Genomic DNA, 19,403 nt, shown 5'->3' with positions numbered 1-19,403 from the left:
TTTTACTGTAAGCGTCACTTTTCACGTACCGATTCGATCTCACACCTGACACCACTTGTGGGGATTACTAAAGTGACCACCACCCACACTCCCCGTCAGGACATTAAACACAACACTTAAACGTTCAATCAGTGTTTATTATATGAACAAAGTCTCGAATATATGTAGTTCTTAAAATTATATGAACAAAGTCTTGAATATAGTTTTTTAAAAATAGATGTAGTACACACATGCGCACTAGCATAAACGTTTTCGCGGACAACGACTCGGCACGACTTACAGTTCACGGCAACTCAAACTCAACTGACTTTTGCTGGTTTGTCTTGTTCGTGTTTCGTCAAAAGTTCGTCCAGTTAAAGGGTTGCGTTGCGTCATTATGTTCTTTTGTCAGCGTTGTATTGTTGACCACTTCTAGTCCGGTGTTCGGATCCCACATAAATTCCAGTGTATAATTAAAATTGCCGAAACTCAGTTGATTTTCAATGATTAATTTCGTCTAAGCTTCTAACTATACGGCCAAATTCCGAGGGGATAAATTGAGTGATATAGTTAATTTTTTCATTAATCCTTTTTATATCACTTTTTTTTAATAGTAACTTTAAAAGTTTTTTAGTCACTCCTAGATCAACTAAATGCATGGAGTCTAAAGAAAATTGTGACACCATTCCGAACCCCGATTCCTCCACAATACTTTTTTTTGTTTTAAATTCATCGAGATGATTAGATGGACTTTTGCAACATATTTCATCGTATTTATGAATTCACTATTCTGCGTACTATTTAACTTCCCCGCACATTCCACCAAATTTTTATATTTTATTATTTTGGATTTGAAAATCCTTTTTTCCTTACTTAGATGATTTTGAAATGTCATTTTTTTTTATTTTTACTTATATTTTCTTGATAATATAGTAAACTGTAGATTTAATCACAAAACATAAATCACTTAAACAACGCACGAAATATAATAATTCGATTAAGAATTCACTGAATTAACGCGCAACACTTCTCGTTTGTGGCAAGAATAACAGTAAACATTTTTTTGCGCAACATTTTATAAACGTACATATATGGAATTGTATGTATCTCTTTTTACAGGGTTGCTTTTCTGCATACAAATCAGCGTTGATAAATGATGTTTAGTGTTGAAAAGTGTTTATTTAAAAAAAAATCAACATTGACAGTCATTTAAAATTTCATTTTACTGTCAATGATGATAGCGTTGAATAATTAAGCTATTTCATTCTTACATATATAAGCAATATCCATTCATAGGTTTCTCTTTTTAACATAAGCATTGACAGTCATTTGAGTGTCATTTTTTCGTCAGCTCTGACATAAAAAATGTGCGTGTATTAGTGAAACGATCAGCAGTTTCTTGTAGGGGTTCAAGCTACGTTCCAAGAATTCCCGCTGTGTGTAAAGTGCAATACGCAATATTGTGAAATTCAAACGTTTATGTTTTTATGTGTCTGCAAGTATGCAAATTATAAATCACAATATTTATTTATTCAGAAGACTATACGTTATATAATGCCATAAACCTGCCAGTTTGTACAGAGGCATGGGAAGATTCTATCGCATACTTTGAATACGTGTGAGTTATCTATCCTTTTTCTTTGCATACAAATGGTAACTTTGTCATATGCTCGTCTCTTTTTAACCAGTGGTAGGATGGTATAGTAGTTTGATGGTAAAGTAGTATGATGGTAAAGTAGTACGATGGTAAAGCAGTACGATGGTAAAGTAGTATGGTATACTTATCCTTTTATCCTACTCCATATAAAATAAAACAAATACAGGTTATTTTTAAAAATTTATTGAATTTTTTATTTTAAATTGTTATGGAAATGTATATTTAATATATTTTTAGTTTGTTTATTAGCGATAAAAAAAATTAATTTATTGCATTCATTGCATCCGTACATACGAGTAAAATATATACATATTTAAATAAATAAAAAAAATAAAAATAATTGCATCCATTGCATCCATACATGTAGTAATTGTTATTAATAGACGAATACTACGTTAGCAATGTGTTAATTTATTTATTAATATTTCGACAGTTTATTTTGTACAAATATATATACATATATAGTAATTTCACTTTTATTTTCAATTTATTTTTAGACGTAAACTGCTATAAATACATGCCAGAGTTATATGTAAATGTTCGGTATCGGTATATATGTGTTCTATTCCACTTTTCATTTTCAACTGCCGTTTTTTGCCACGCGTTCGTCAGGTTCAACATTGTCAGGGTTGTATTAAATATGTTCGTTCAACATTGTCAGGGTTGTATTAAATATCTAAGTCTTTCGTCCACTGCGGTGTTGCCGTCCTACATACATTATTTAAAAATTGCACCTACTTTGGTTGTAGTTGTTCCGACCTGGAATTATAAAACATTAATTATTACTAAAATTTTGCAAATTTTGGAAGTCCCAAACTAGCACTTTCTTGCCCCTCATCTTCACACAAGGATAACTCTTCAGGTTCACTAGCACTAATAACTTCACGATTTTCACTTTCAACGCGAGCAAACTCATCTAGCCTTCTATATTTCGCCGCGTTAACTTCAAATTCTTTTTTCTCTTTTGAAATGGCGTTCCGAAACGATTTCATATTTATATTTAAAAACAATAAATAGTGATTTATATAGTAAATACTTGCCTCAATTTTGTCGCTGTCAAAGTGTATAGCTGATTCCAATATTTTTAATTCTTTTTTTTTAACTAACGATTAAAGATGCGCGCGCACGTCTATTCACTTCACAAGTTTTCACACAAATGTGAGAAATGCAGTTTTCCACTTTATTATATAGGGATGAAAACACAACACAAGTAACCGGTTGTTACTACCCGAATATTACTTATTTCGAGAAATTTGATTAATAGCTCTATTTGAATACTTTTCACAGCATGATAAAATAAATACATACTTTGATTTATAATATTGTTATAATAATTTATTTATATTAATATTGTTGATATTTATTTAGATAATGTGACATTATTTTCAATAGAAATCCGTTAAAAAGCTACAACAAACTTTTTATTATTAAATATTATGGATCAAAATAAAAGAGTTTACATTAAATGCAAAACATCTTTAATCACTTTTATTATTTTACATAATATTTTCCGATAATAACATTGTTCAAATCTAATTCTTTATAAATTCAGTTACTTTAAAACGCCTAAAGAGTGGTTACTTAGTATTCAGTGCAACCCTGCATGATACTGACGATACTGATTACTTCTTACATCAAACGACTACAATGCATATCTGCATATAGCACAACCATTCTTGTAGCACAACTGTGGAGGGAGGGAGTACGAAATATATTCCCAACATGTGACCTGTTTTCACATTCACGTAAATTTTTATTTTTTTTTTAAGATTTGCTTATGTGTTGGTGAATACGTTAGCGAAGTTTTGCTAGGATATATGTGTATGCTCTCCAGTTAATTTCATCATTGGACACTTTTGCCTATTCCTTCTTACATTAGATTTACAGTAGTCATGTTCAGCAATACTCAATGCAGCAAAATACCTATGGCTGCATCTTACGTATAAACTCATTGCATTGTTAGCCGATTCCCTCCAGCTAACATATTTATTCTGTTTTCCCCCAAATTCTGGTAAAGACTTTACTACTTCTAAGGATTCGTCACAGCGAATCTCTGAATTTATTACTTCAGGTTTGTAATCGGTTATTGTTGTAGACTTCGTTAAGTCTTCTAATTGCCTGCGCATTTCAGAGATTTCTAATATAAGTGTTCAAAATTGAACATGTTCGTTGCTGCCAAAGGACGGACAACAACATTATATTTACAAACTTTTATATATTTCACAATTATTAAATCTTACTATTGATACAGTTCACTAATATTAGATATCTATGTTCAAATATATTGAACATACATACATACACATATTATAATTCAAACATTTGGTCCTTCGAGCCGGATAAGTAGCTCGAGCCAAAATTGTAAGACCTGTATGGATAAAATACAGGCAACATGTGTAAAAGTCCTATTATATACGTATATATAGGCAATATAACAGCCCTGTTATTTACACAGGCAAATTAATACAGAAATTGTAAGACGGGTTCATATTCCCGCATATTTATATGATCACATAAGCCGTTTAGTACGAAACTAAACGCTGTGTAAAACTGTTTATTTAAAAAAATTATATATTCAGCGGCTGTGAATCGAAGCACAGCAAGGTCAACCAGGCGACCAAAACAATAACCTCCAACTATTTTTTTAAAGAATAAGTACAGTTCATTAAAAAAAAAAATAGTTGAAATGTCGAACACTGCGGACATGGTACAATGGAAAGGCGATCTACGCGTAGAAAAGATCACTTTTGAGAAGAAGCTGCGCGTAGAAGAATCTAGATTTGAAAAAATAAATCTAGATTATACAAGGGCAATAAACCCAAAAGATAAAATGATAGCATTCATAGAGCAGGCAATTGAAAAAAGAGCAGAAAAAATTCGATTTTTCATTGCAGATGTAAAGTTAAATATAAATTCTAGAGACGAAACTGACATCGAAATTTTCGAAAACCGTCTCAAGAATTTATGGAGCTTCATGGAGAAAGATATCGACAAATTGATGATGAAGTACAACAAGCCACGTAATGTTTTAGGATTAGAAGAACTTTTTTTTGAAGTCACCAATACTTTACGTGTATTAAAAAAACAAAAGGAAATCAACTTAAAAAAAACGGAAAAATTGGAATTACCAAAAATAGAATTGCAAAAATTCTCAGGCGAATTCCGAGAATGGCAATCAGTAGTAACTCCAAAAAGATGAGCTATTTAAAATCTTGTCTTCAAGGAGATGCTAGACTAATGGTTAGTCACCTGAAAACGGGATCAGGTGCAAATTACAACACTGCTTGGGAATTATTGGCACGCAGATATGATAACGTGCGCAAACAATTTTACGAGCAGCTCAAAATGGAACTCAAAACCACAGAAATGGAGAAGGCACAAACAAGTCTCTCCGATTACCAAGCTTTTGCTCAAGAAAAATTCGCAGCACTCGAGTCACAACTGGAAGCACAAGCTGTGGAACATAAGCGTACACTCGATTCGTATCGCTTAGAAATTGATAACAAACTCTCACAAAAGCAACAACAACTCTATGAAGCCACAGAACGCGAACATAACTTGAATGAACGAGTGCAAGCGCTGACAAAGGAACTCAATGGGCTTAGAGCTTCCAATGAGAACAGGGAACGCAAGTTGCGTGACAAGTTAAATCTGTCGCAGGATGAGATTTCGGTTTTACGATCCTCACAGCGCAGCTTTAACGAGAGCCTGGATCGCAGCAGTGGCATTAGTTCGCCACGCAATTCCAGTATGTCGGAACTGGCGCGTCTGCAAAGTGAAGCGGATAGTTTGCATTGTGTGTTGGAGTTAAAACAGAAGGAGATTTCCAAGTTGACTAAACATAATGAGGAGCTAATGCGTGATGCTGAGGAACGTGGCGTTTTGCAGAGCAAAATATCTTTGCTTGAATCAAACAATGAGATGTTGAAGTCAGAGCTGGATATCAAGTCGGAGAAGGAGAAGAACTTTCTTCGTAAAATCAATGACAAAACAAAAGAGCAAAAGGAATCTTGGAGAGCTACCACGGGAAAAGAAGACGTTAACAGGTATTTTATTGCCCGGGAGAGTCCTCACTTCGGAGGAAGTAGAGAGGCTGGTTATATTATTACAGATACAACAATGGATCTAGGCCCGATCGTTGAAGATGGAGGTATGACAGCGGAAGAAGCAGCACTGAATCTAAGGGCCAAGAAGAAACGGATGGGATGTCTACCAATCATACACATACAACAATTACCGAAAGGCGAAGAAGAGAAAGAGGAAGAGGAGAATACTAAGGTACGAAAAAAGAAGCGTCACATCAAAGGTACACCGTCGTCCGATGTGAAAGATGAAAAGTCAGCAGGATACCGTTGTAACGAATTAGCAGAAATAGTGATGAACAAACTAATTCAACATAGAAAGGCTCGTAGTCATCGTGAACGTCACTTCGTTGGCGAACATGACACGATCACAAACTGTAAGTCAATTTTGTCGCCCGGGAGAATGTTCAAAATTGAACATGTTCGTTGCTGCCAAAGGACGGACAACAACATTATATTTACAAACTTTTATATATTTCACAATTATTAAATCTTACTATTGATACAGTCCACTAATATTAGATATCTATGTTCAAATATATTGAACATACATACTTACACATATACATAAACAAACAATAAGTGATGCGTTCGTTGCGGCAATTAGTCTTGCGACTAAGGTCTCATTTTCGCTACTTAAAACCATTTTTGATTAATTAATTTTTTCTTTTCTTTTCCTTTAAATATGAACAATTTTCAAATTTATGATTACCTTTACAGTAATCGCAATAATGCAACCTTTCGTATTTTGGAGCACTTATATTACTTCCCATTTAAAACAAATCGTCCTTTTTTGATACTTGTATCATCTCTATAGTCTCAGACATACTTGTCTCCTGATTATAATAATCCTTTCTCCATACATTTAATTTTAAGTTTATCTTTATTTAGATCCCTTTTTTGTTAATCCTATTGACTTCTACAAATCCTTCAAGATTTCTAACTATTCTGTCTATTTCGTTATAGTCCAAGTCAGTTGGTAAAGCATCTGTCATTTTGTTGTTTTTTATATTATACTTTTTATTTTTGATCCCTTCTAGGAAAGGAGACTCTTTTATTCTGGAGGGTCTGAAGTTCAGAATCGCAGAATTGAGTTTTTGTTACAAACCGGAGGGTCCCCCTTTCGGTGGTGAATCGCGGTTTTAAAAATATTTTATTATTTGGCTGGTCGAGCCTTCATTTAAAATTTTTAAGATTTAATTTAATATAATTTGTATATTTTTGATATACAATTTTTATTTTATTTTCAAACACGGATGGTTGTGAATGGCATGATTATTATTTTTATAATACTCACAGTAAACACTGCTGATGCTTTTTGAGTAGAATTTTGGGGGTTGATTATGCGATGGTCGTCGTTGGCGGCCGTGTGTGAAGTTTAGATGAAATAAGATGTTTTTGGCGAAATTTCTGATTTACAGAAATTTTTTGATTCTTCTGTTTTTATGATGGCCTTTCAGCGTTTTTTATGTGGATGTCTTATGGATCCACACACTTTCTTTTATTTCTTTGAAATTTTCACAAATGTTCATAAATGTTCACTTTCAGTTTTTTTCTTCGATTCAAACTTTGAAATCACTTTATATTTGTTGTTGTAGTTTTTTGTTTTAAATCTTTTGTTTTTTTTTTACTTTCCTTCTTATTTTTGGGATACTTGTTTGTTAAAAAAAAAAAGAAATTTAAAGCGTAATACCTCTCGCACGAGGTTTATTGTACGTTTAATGGTTCCGGCACCGGTGTTCATTAATCGCGACCGTTACGAACACGTGTCCTTAACGTTGGGCGCCAATTAACTTCCCTTGCGTGGGAAGTATTAAAAAAAATCCGTTCCGCTACGCGCGGTAGAAATAAAACACAAGTGTTGGTTGGAGTGCGATAATATATGGTGCGCTTTGATCATCAAGATGATCTCTCAATACGCTTGCCGATTATCCACTGATCTTTATTAGTAAAAGCACTTATATTTATATTCTTATAATTCTATGCTTATTACTAAAGATGCTTTGGCATTACATTAAGTGATGAAATGCCAGAGCATTAGATTTCCAATTATTCTCATTATCAAAACAAGTGATGTATTGATTTCTTATTAATTAAGGTATTCTGCTGACCAAGCAGTAATACTGTAAGAAGATACAATTTGCTTACGTTTATCATTAGGTCTCTGTGTGGCTGCTGCCGTTAACTTGTATAGTACAAAATGTAGGAGCTTTCGATAATTTGTTTCCAATTCATTAGCGATAAACATGGGATCAAGAACGCGACAAAAAATAGAACTTGCTTTCGACTACATATAGAAAAATGCAAGATTCTGTGAAACGCAACAATATATTTTAGAATGATTAATTTAAACTAAAAAGGGCTTCTTTTGATACATTTCTTGTTGATATATTTTCGTCGGTTTTTTTTTTACAAGCTTAAATTATTCTTCACGGATTCAAAATAATTTTGTTGGGATCTTTTAACAAAGAAGTGTTGTTTAAAAAGTGGTAGCTTCACTTCTAATTCATGGATAATTTCTGATAACGGAGCGACAATGTAAGTTAATATAATTCTATCATTCACTTTCCTCCAATGTTGCCATTTAACATTTTCATTCATTTTAGATGAATATGCTACAGGAACGATATCATTTTTTAAATCCTTTGTACAGCTTTCGCAACCGTTTGTCATACAATTTTCATCCTCAATACTGCAACAAACAGTTTGTAAAAAACTTTGGAAGTTCCTAAGAACAGATTTTATGATTTTTGCGCAACCCTCTAATAACCCGAAATTTGCATGATAAATGCATACACACATGTTATGTGGCGTTTTGCTCGACAGTTGGATATGCCGTGGCCGATATTGATAAATGGTTGAAATGTTCACAGATTCTTCAATTATCTCGTTTTTTTTTAAACCTCGCAGGCTTCAGAAACGGTTATCAGCATAAAGCGCTTAGAAATAATTTCAGACTGGACGCTAATATCTTCCCGATTATAAAAGTCTTTCACCACTTTCACTTTCGATTCCATTTCAAAACTGAGTCCAGATATATTTTCTGTAACATTTCTTGGTTGAACATACTTTTCATATAATGCTTGAATAATGTTATTATTTTTTTTGCTAGATCGTTTGACAATGCATTTTGCACCTTCTTTAGTGCTTTTCCAAATGTTTGCTTGCAGTTATAAGGTTCATCGCGTTTATTTTTTTGCTTTTCTGCACGCATTTTTCCGATTTCTTCTCTTTGTTTTTCGTATAGCTCATCGGAAACATTATTAGCTTTATGTGATACGCATAAATTGCACTGATCTTTTCTTGGTCTTAAAAATAGAATAATTTAATTCCTTTATTAATTGCGTAAATATTGGGTACGACAATTTTAGGCGTCCATTTTTCTTTTTCGGATTCACACTCGTTGACATAAAGCTTGTAAATCTCTTGATATGAGGAAAAATCCGATTCGAAGTAAAACTTTTTGCTATCTTTTCGACAATAATGTGACTCCATTTTTGGCAACTCCTCTAGCCTTTTTTTTTAGAAACTCACGTCGGTTTTTGTTGCGCTGACCTATAACTGATGATCGCTTAGCATTTTTGCGCAAAATTAAAGCTTTATTGGGACTGCATTGAGTACCGTATTTACCGGCGCTGCTAATCCAATTTCGAACCATCTTTTCCTTTACTCCTAGTGTTGACTAAAACATTTCATGGCACACTTTTAATCGCTTTGAATTATGACTCAAGAAATATGATATGGACTGATTCCGTCTCGAATTTTCAGAGGTTTTCCTTTTTGTTTCAGAAAAGCTTGTAAGACCTGCAACATACTGCCTCTTTTGCTCCCAGGACATCTCCCAAAACAAACTAAAAATTTCTTTTCGCGTGGACTCATTAAACGTCGAACACTTTCTCACCGCACTTTTTACACAAAATCGTGATGAACATGGCTCTCCTAATTGCCTAGAAGGTTTTTGACAAAGTTCTTTTTTTGATATACCCAAATATTCCACGCCATCCATTCTTTTTCTTTTATTTACATTTTGTTTCCATTCGGATTTGTTAGCAGTATTTTTCCTTTTTGGAACACCATCTGAATCAAAATTTTCTTTTGCACAATTCATGTTATTAAAACTTTCAATCAAAAAACTGTTTCCAACACAAAAACGTTAATTGAACTGACACAAAAAAGAAAAACGTACCGAGGAACGCAACGTAGCAGAGAAAATATGCTTGTGCTAGACAAACTCGGGGAAATACCGTTTTCTTTTAAAGTAAATACAAAAGCGAAACAATAAGCATAAGAATAGATACAAAATGTAGTGCAATTTCTGTTGTGGCTTTGATTGTATGTCTATTTTAAATTCCACTTTAAATGACTTAGGGCTTTTTTCTTTGAAAAAAAAAAAATCGAATGAGTTAGGGCTTTTTTTTTATATGACTATAAATCCGTTATTTACGATCATAGCCCACTAATTTTTTAAGGGGAGGAGTATTTGACAGTGGTCTACGAGAATACTTTACAAACGCGATTTCGAAAAAAATGTAGATACGCCTTTTTTATATTAAGCCAACGGTATGTATACAGATGTGCCATCGCTTTAGTGGCTGATCGTATGTTATTGCCTGAATCCAATTACATTTGTTTATCAGCTCATTATGTTCGTCGGTAAGTTCATGCGTATGTTATCAGCTCTGGAATATCGGGTTGATTGTTGTTGTTACTGCTGGGGATATAGGGGCTGTAGTAGCTGTGGTAGCTGTAATGGCTGAATGTGTAACACCCCCCCTCATTAGGCTTGAACTGCTCCTGAAGTTCAATATTTTGAATCGAAGATTTTCCTCTTGCAGTCTTTTACAAAAATTCTTATATTTTATACAATATTTTGTTAGTAATAATTGTAATTATAACTGTTAGTGAAATAGAATAATTTACATTTGTTTTGTGATTTTAAAAGTCTCAAATGTTCGTTTATGGTTCCGTGTACTCTTTCTATATCACTATTACCCGTTTTAACTAATGGTGATGTAAAGTGTACATTTATTTCTTCGTTATTAAAATATTCACGCATGTACGAATTATTAAACTCATTATCAAAAACGTATCTTTTTGGTTTTCCAAAAATTGAATGTCTATAATTTAAAGTTTCAATAAACGTTTGACTATTTCTATCGGTAATCGGTACAATAAACAAATGTTTACTAAATTTATCAATAAACGTGAAAAATATTTGTCTTTCCGCAATAAATATATAAATCTCCGTGTATTATTTCGTTTGTAGAATTTGGAATTTCCGTTTTCTCGAATTTGATTTTTTCTTCAAGTCTATCATGTTTTGCTGATTGACATATTTCGCAATTATTTATAAACCTTGTAATTAATTGTTTTAATTTTGGAATATATATTTTGTCTTTTAATTGTTTAAAATTTTCGTCTATACCGCGATGGTTGAGCCTTAAATGTTCCTTTTCTATGATTTCGAAGGCTTTTTCTTCATCTTCAATATCATCTAAAAGTATATTACTTTTAAGTGCTTTTATATTCGAATTTGCGAATATTTTTATGAAGTGTCTTTGGTATATATTTCATTTCATTCGGACAATATACAGTAAAATTTTTTAAATTTAAATTCTTTAAAATTTCCCCAAAATTTTCATTTGTCATATTTTCATAAATGTAAATTCGTCTGTTTTTGAAAATTGTTGTGTCAATAAATTCTTTTCCTTTTTCTTTGTTTTCTGTTATTATTATTTGAGTTTTAAATAGATTAACAGGTTTTTCTGTTATCCAGATGTGATCATCAGTGTCTTCCATTGCGCTAAGTATAGTTGCACAAGTTGTTTCGTCAACATCCATATTTTCGTCCAATGCATTTACTTGAAGTCTGTTTAGAAAATCTGCAACGTTGTTCTCTTTTCCTTTTATACATGTACTTTAGTAGTTTTATTAGCGAATATTTATTATATTTTTTATAAAACAATTATAGTAATTTGTGATTACTTAAGTTAATTTATAATTGCATACATGTAGTGATAATCAAACTTTGATGTTGGCTCTTCCACTTTTAATATTCAACTGCCGTTTTTCTATCAACGCGTTCGTTAGGTTCGTTCAACATTGTCAGGGTTGTATTATTAAGTAGATATGTTTTAAGTCTTTCGTCCACTGCGGTGTTGCCGTCCTACATATATTCAATATAAAATAAATACTCCTTAAAAGCTAGTTTCCATCTGGTAAATTTGCTATTTTCCTGTTTTAAGTTGTTTAACCATATTAATGGTTTGTGGTCTGCTTATAATTTAAAACGTTTGCCATATAAATATGGTCGAAAATATTTACATGCTCATACTATTGCTAGTGATTCTTTTTCTATGGTTGAATAATTCTTTTCACTGTCGCAAAGTGTTCTACTTGCGTAACAAATCCGTCCGTCTTGTGATAGTACAGCACCAATTGCGAATGTACTTGCATCGGTCGTTAAGACAAATTGTTTTCCGAAATTTGGGTATTTTAAAATTGGATAATCAATGAGAAGTTGCTTTAATTTTTCAAAAGCATTAATATATTTGATGTCATTTGTATCAATTTTCTTATCTTTCTTTAAATACTTTACCATAGGATATGCAATGCGACTATAATCTTTTATAAACTTCCTGTAATATCCTGTTATTCCCAAGAATGATTTGATTTCCTTAACCGTATTAGATAGTTTAATTTTTTCTATCACTTCAATTTTCTTCGAGGTTGGTTGGTGGTTCGTGACGATGTGACCTAAAAAATCTGTTTCTTTTTTAAAAAATGAACATTTATCAATCTGAATTTTTAAATTATATTCTCTTAGTTTGTTGAATATTTTTTGAATTGAACTGACGTGTTCCTGAAGACTTGTACTGAAAATTAATATGTCATCGAGATAAACTATACAAATATTGTTTATGAATGGTTGTAGGACATGGTTCATCATGCGTTGAAAAGTTGCTGGTGCGTTTTTTAATCCAAATTTCATTCGAACGTATTCATAATGTCCGTATTGTGTTGAAAATGCGGTTTTATGTCTATCCTTCGGATTTACTAGAATTTGATGAAATCCAACGTTGTGAAATATGGAGCCTTTCCCAGCTTATCAAAAATACTTTCGATATTAGGTATTGGAAATTTGTCTTCTATTGTGATTTCATTCAATCTGCGATAATCAATAACTATTCTCCACTTTTGCATTCCTGAATTGTCCATTTTCTTTGGTACAATCCATAAGGGTGCATTATACAGTGAACAGCTTTTTTGTATTATTCCGTTCTTTTCCATTTCAGTAATTTGATTTTTTATTTCACTTTTGTGTATTTCGGGGTACCTATATAATTTCGTATATATCGGTCTATCTGTACTTATGTATATTAATATTATGTTGCACTTCTTTCACACTTGTTAACACGTCACCTTCTTTGAAAAATAAATCTTCCTTTTCATTAATCAAATTTCGTAATGATTCAATTTCTTCGTAATTCATTTTCGCGTTTTTTAATTTATTAAAAATGTCTTTGTTTTCATCTTTCACAAAGGTTAACACTTCAGTTTTTAATATTTCATTAATGTATGCACTTGAATCTTCTTCGTTAAATAAATCTTTTATGCCGTCGTAATATTCTATATTATCGTAACACTTTTCACTATTTTTTTCTTCAATTACACTTTTTAGTTTGTTTTCTTTGAATTCTTCACATTTATTTTCGTCTAAATTCTTGAATTTTACTATTTGTCCGTTTACGTTCAATGTGTTCGTCTTGTATGAAAATTCAATTCCTAATGGAATCATAACGCCATTTCCTAATATTCCGTCATATTTTGTTTTTAAAAGCATTCATTATTGGAAAAGTTATTGTCTGTTTTGTACTGTCATTAAATTCACTGGGTAACCACGTTTTGATGTATTTGTCCGCTATTTGTTGTTATCTTCCTGTTATAATATTTTTCAGTATTCTAAATTTTCTTTCTAACAATTGTGGAAGAATTCCCGGTTTTATCACTGATGCTTCTGCGCCTGAATCTATTAATAGTCTTACCTTAATTCCTCCAATTGTTACTTCAATCATTGGTATATTTCGTCCTCCGAGGCTGGTTTCGGAAAATTTTCAATTAATACATTATCTACCTCCATTGGTTCCACTGGCTGTCTTCTCGTCTGTCTGGTGTTGTTGTTTGCTCTTGAAAATTGTGTTTGCGTCTGAAAATTTTGTTGATATTCATTTTGTTGAAAATTTTGCGTGTTTTGCTGCATATTATTCCTCTGCGTGTTGTATTGAAAATTCTGTCTCAAATTTCCAGATTGACCACTGTGTTCGTTGTATTGCTGGTTATTCCTGTTTGCGTTCGCGTAATTTCCCTTGTTGAAATTCGAAGTGTTTCTAAAATGTTTATACTTACTGTCAAACCGCGTCCAATTGTTCAATTCTAATAACCTGTAGGCTTCAAATAAAGTAGTTATGTTTCGTGATATGATAATATTCGCTGCATTAATCGGTATCTTTTCTTTAAATAAATTCAAAATTGATTCCTCGTTACTTTCCGGCGTTCTATCTATTGATCTTTCTGTCGATAGATGATATTTATTATTCATTCGCGTTATAATATATTTGACAATTCGTTATACGTTTGCGTAATATTTTTATGAACCACCTTTTCTGCTTTTTCGTGTAATTGCAGAAAAGTGTTTCTTTCGCTGAAGTTTTCGATTAATATTCTTTTAATCTAACTCCAATTTGTGATATCAATACTATACCTTATTAGTGTGGTGTTCGCTTTATCAACAATTTTGTCGCGAATTTGTAACACTATAAATTTTTGTAACTCTACAAAATAATTGCTCATACTTTGTTCACAAATTACACAAGTTCTGCGGTATTTTCACCATTATACTCACCCATTCTGCTGATGAATTTGAGCGGGTCGAATTTGATTTCCATGGTGTTCCCTACTAATCCTTGTTGCACTGACTGCTCTCTCATTTCCTCAGTAGTATCCTTTTGTTTCCTTTTCGGTATGTGATAGGGTTTCATAAAAAATCAATGCTTCTCGATATATCTTTCACACTTGTTTTACCGGATTTAATTCCATTTTTCTTCTCAACTTTATTTGAATTAATGTTCTTTATTGGATTTTTGGTCAGATCCAAAGAACATTATCCTTTAGCTCAAAAGAAAAAAGAACTTCCTTGCTCTGTTCGGTTTGCCGACTGTGCCAATAACAGATTTTGCGTTGCAGTAATCTATCTTTTTTCTATTTTTCTTAATCGAAATAAAAGACCAGATGTTCTTTCTTTTATTTTATTACAATCGTGGATTTTTTATTAGTTAAGAGCTGCAAAAGGAAATTTTGAATGAGCCTTTTTTATGAAGAGGATACTTAGATTGGAGTCCTGGCTTTGGTCGTCGTCCTTGTTGTCCTTAATTCTCCTTCTGATACATTCCGGGCTTTAGTCCTTAGGGGATTGATCTGCTTATTGCTCAAGTGAAGTAGTAGAGTTGAACTGAACTGACTGAGCTGCTTTATTGTCACGTCTTGTCTTTTATACTTAGCTGATAAGCTGATCGTCGGTGAACATCAAATGAAATATTTGTAATTTGACTTTTAAGAAGTGTCCAATTAATTTTGGTACGGATTTCTTTGAAGTTAGAAAAGGTTAATTTTCAAAGAGTGTCAAATTCTATCGCGTAAGTATTTAAGTATGTATACAGATGTGCCATCGCTTTAGTGGCTAATCGTATGTTATTGTCTGAATCCAATTTCATTTGTTTATCAGCTCATTGTTGTTGCTACTGCTGGGGATATAGTGGCTGTAGTGGCTGAATGTGTAACAATATAGTATTTTTGAAGTCTTACTTATCTTTATTTTTGTCTTCTGAAGACGACTTTTTTCGGTGATGGCTCGTCTGGATGCTTCCATTCGGCACTTTGACGTTTGGTTTCGTGATCATATTGAAAGCACCACGTTTCATCACCAGTCACAATCGAATATTTGTAATTTATGGTGGGTGTGTAAATGCCCGGGGGAGATGCTCATTTGTACAAAATCCTTACAATGTTGGATTCGTAGTAATTTTTGCTCTTCAGTAATTTTGTGCGGAACAAACTTGGAGCACACCTTCCGTAGACCCAATTTATTTTTTATTTCTATCTAACGCAAAGAAGATTTCGGCTCATTCTTAATAAATTCCTGCACTTTTTTAATATTGTTTTGGGTAATCACTGATTTTGGCCGACCTGACTTCTGATCGTCACAGAGGTCCTCACGACCTTCTTGGAATCGCTTAAACCACTTATTTATTTCTTTACGAATTATTTATTCTTTCAAATCTCGTTTGTTCACTGTCTAAAAGTGTCTTCTTCACTAAGCTTTCAAATAGTACTTCCAATGTTAAAATTTAAATTTTTCCTTTTATGCTCTTGTTGAGCTAAATAAGCTTTACTATCACTTTAATTTATAAACTTTACAATGTCTTCTTAGAATAAATTATTTATACTTTTACACTTTACGGATGGTACAAAAGACGCAAAGTTAAAATTTTCGAATAGAAGTTGCGGTGCGCGTGTGTGTCGGCGTAGGTGATTTTTCGAACTGTGTAGAACAAGAAGCCGGCACAGCTTCACCTTCCCTTGGGTACAAAATGGAAAAAGGAACAAAAACAGTTTGATGTGGAGAGGATCAGTGATGCCCTGTTTTTTCCTGATTAGCGTGTTGATGTGGAGAGTGTAATGTAGGTTAGGTCGGGCGACTGGAGTTCATTTCGACACCACTCATGCACATTACTACGGGATAGGCACTGATCACCATAAACTTTTTTCATCATTTGAAATGTTTCAGTAAACGTTTTCCCAGTTTTAAAACAAAATTTAATATTTGCATTTATGTATTTCTATATAATGCATGTTTTGTTGGTATTGTAATAATAGTTCATTTCTATTGTTCGACTGATAGTGCATATCAAGACAAGTTCTATCGGTTTACATAGTTGTGTGTAACCCGGAGCGAGGCTATGTCGTTAACAGCCTTTGAAAAACTGCCGTAAGTGTCATTTTTTATGATTTTGCTTCTGCTTCTGCTTTTGTAAAAATCAGAAGTCGCAGTCGAAGCATAGGCCAAAATCAAGAATGATAAAAACAAGATTGCGCAACGACGAGTTCAAATTTTGTTCGTTCTGCGCATCTACGTCACGTACATTGTACACAGCTGATTTTCAGTTGTTTGTTTTTCTTTGCAATAAGAAGCAATTTTGTATTGCAGGAATACAAAATCATGAATATCATCAAAAGTTAACATCAATATAAGTGAATATTTAATAGTGAACATTTACCTACATATTCATTTAATTGAATTTTCATTGTATTATTTAATTTTGTCTTTATGCTGTGTTTGTTTCAACCATATACATTTATGTAAATAAAAAGATTGAATATTTTGTAACCAAGTATCAATTTATTGTCTTACTGAATTTTCTTTTTTTACTATACATATTGACACTCAGCTCTTTGTCAAATGGACCTTTCAGTTTTATTACTTCTTGTCAACTGTCTTTACATTAGCATTGAATACAAACTTGAACTCAAAATTAACAAATACAGAAAATGAATGAAAATGAATACATAGACGAAAATGAACAAGTGTATGAGTATATGTAAAATAAATAGAGATCACACGTCATAGTGATGACAATATGTATGTAGGATGAGACTTATTTTATTCCAATAAAAAACTTTACAATTACAAATTACTATTTAAATATTACTTGAAAATACACTTGTTGTTTGTTTGGCTGTCCGTTGTTGAATGAATGTTTTCTCGTCTTCTAGCGTTATAACGCTTCCAAGAACTCCACGCAAGCGTCCCAACGCTTCTAAGAACTCAACGCAAGCGTCCTAACGCTTCGCTGAGTTCTTGTTCCAATCCATAGTTGCATTTTGTCGTCGTCGTGTTCAGTAACATAGTCGTGTTCAGTACCCTAGTCGTGTTCAATAACCTAGTCGTGTTCAGTACCCTAGTCGTGTTCAGTACTCTACACTCGACACCACATGTATGTTCAATAAGTTTTTATTTAAGGGACGAATCCTAAAATACATTCTAGCTCTGAAAAATAATCCTTTTATTTTCGAGCTACAATTTACAAAACTACTTTAATCTTTGTGCTTCTGGACGTAATTTGTACATATATGCAAATCAGTACCATTGACGTCGTCAAATACTGCTTGCAAGGCTCTCATATCCTCCATCAACATATCTGTTGGTTTTGAGAGTCCTCCTTCAGAAAGGTGATCCACCCAAGTATAAGACGAACAATTTTCGGAATTGGCACAAATTTTGGGGTTGTCTTTACCGAGTTTGTGGCAGATGTACCCTGCCAAATTCTTAAGTCCGTCGTTGTTGAGAATTTTTCATCAAGTGACATTTCGGTTTCGGAATAGTTCTGCTTCCTCCCCACCTAAATAGTCATTCATTTTAAATAATCGTTATCAGTTGAAATTAAGTATTTACTTTACTGACCTGGTGATTGAATTCTTACATGTGTGCAGTCCATAGCTGCTAGCACGCGCGGAAACTTTGCAATTTTATAAAATTGTCTCTGAATTTCTCTTTGACTTTCTAATTCCAATGGGATGGTTACAAAGCGTTCTCTTAGCAATGAAATGTTGTGGCACACTCTCCTTATTGCGCGACAGGAAGAACTTTTTGAAACGCCACATAGGTCACCGCCAGTTCTTTGCATGCAGCCAGTTGCAAAGAAACGCAATGTTATTAAAAGCATTAATTCGGGAGACATAGCACCATTTCTGCAATATTTTCCAAAGAATAACATAACTTTTAATTGGAAATACTTTCTTGTATACTTACTTCTTAGTTTTGTGCTGGATTTTGTCCCTAATTAGTTCGAGTATCATCCAAGCAGACTGTTTAGTTAAACGAAATCTATCCCGAAAATCAACGTCATCATAATATATAAAAAAATTTTTTCTTTCCCTCATTATACGAGAGCGGCGATTTATAAATATATTTATTAAAACCTCACACTCCATATCACTTTCGTCGTCAGATTCCATTTTTTACAATATAAGTATTTATCTTCTGCTACTTGCAAATCAGCTGATAGGAAAACGTTAACATAGTTGCATAGGACAGTATTTAATTAATATTTAAATGGCAAAGGGTGACCATTTAAATACAAATTAAGTCAAATGGTGAAACTGAAATAAATTAATTTTCACTTAAATCAGTTTCGTGAAACCGGCTGTAAGGCATTTGTTTTATAAATTTACGCAGAAAAAAGTGTGGCAAGAGCATCTCCTTTAGATTCAGCTTCTCTTCTTTGTCCTGATTGATGTATAGCTTCTTGTGTATTATTATTTTCGTTATCATCCTGTAGGTCTTCATCGATTTCGCGGTCTGTTCCTTCGTTCATAATAATTATGTTATGAAGTATAATGCATGCCATTGCAATAATTTTCGGAAGGTGCGAGCGCTGCACTTCAATAAATTTTAAAACTCTGAACTTCTTTTTTAAAATACTCAAAACTGCATTAAACTTCGATTGTTGTGTGGTTAAAAAGCCATTGTTTCGATAGGGCACCATTAAATTCATCTCGAGTGGATACGCACCATCTCCAAGCAGATGATAGTTGTGAGGTATTACAATAACTCTATTTGCTATTGATCT

The 19,403-nt window shown here is 32.9% G+C and overlaps 1 protein-coding gene and 1 pseudogene across 4 annotated transcripts in view; one reads left to right on the top strand and one right to left on the bottom strand.

Moving 5' to 3' along the window:
- Positions 1–19,403, top strand: part of LOC105231382 (poly(A) RNA polymerase gld-2 homolog B) — a 108,639-nt gene that overhangs the window by 59,214 nt on the left and 30,022 nt on the right. The gene's annotated exons all lie outside the window — the stretch shown is intronic.
- LOC125778417 (uncharacterized) lies at positions 14,014–15,014 on the bottom strand (annotated as a pseudogene).

Source organism: Bactrocera dorsalis, chromosome 4 (assembly GCF_023373825.1).
Source record: "Bactrocera dorsalis isolate Fly_Bdor chromosome 4, ASM2337382v1, whole genome shotgun sequence".
NCBI lineage: Eukaryota > Metazoa > Arthropoda > Insecta > Diptera > Tephritidae > Bactrocera > Bactrocera dorsalis.
Note: the sequence above shows the minus strand (reverse complement) of the source record. Positions and strands in the feature narration are given on the sequence as shown.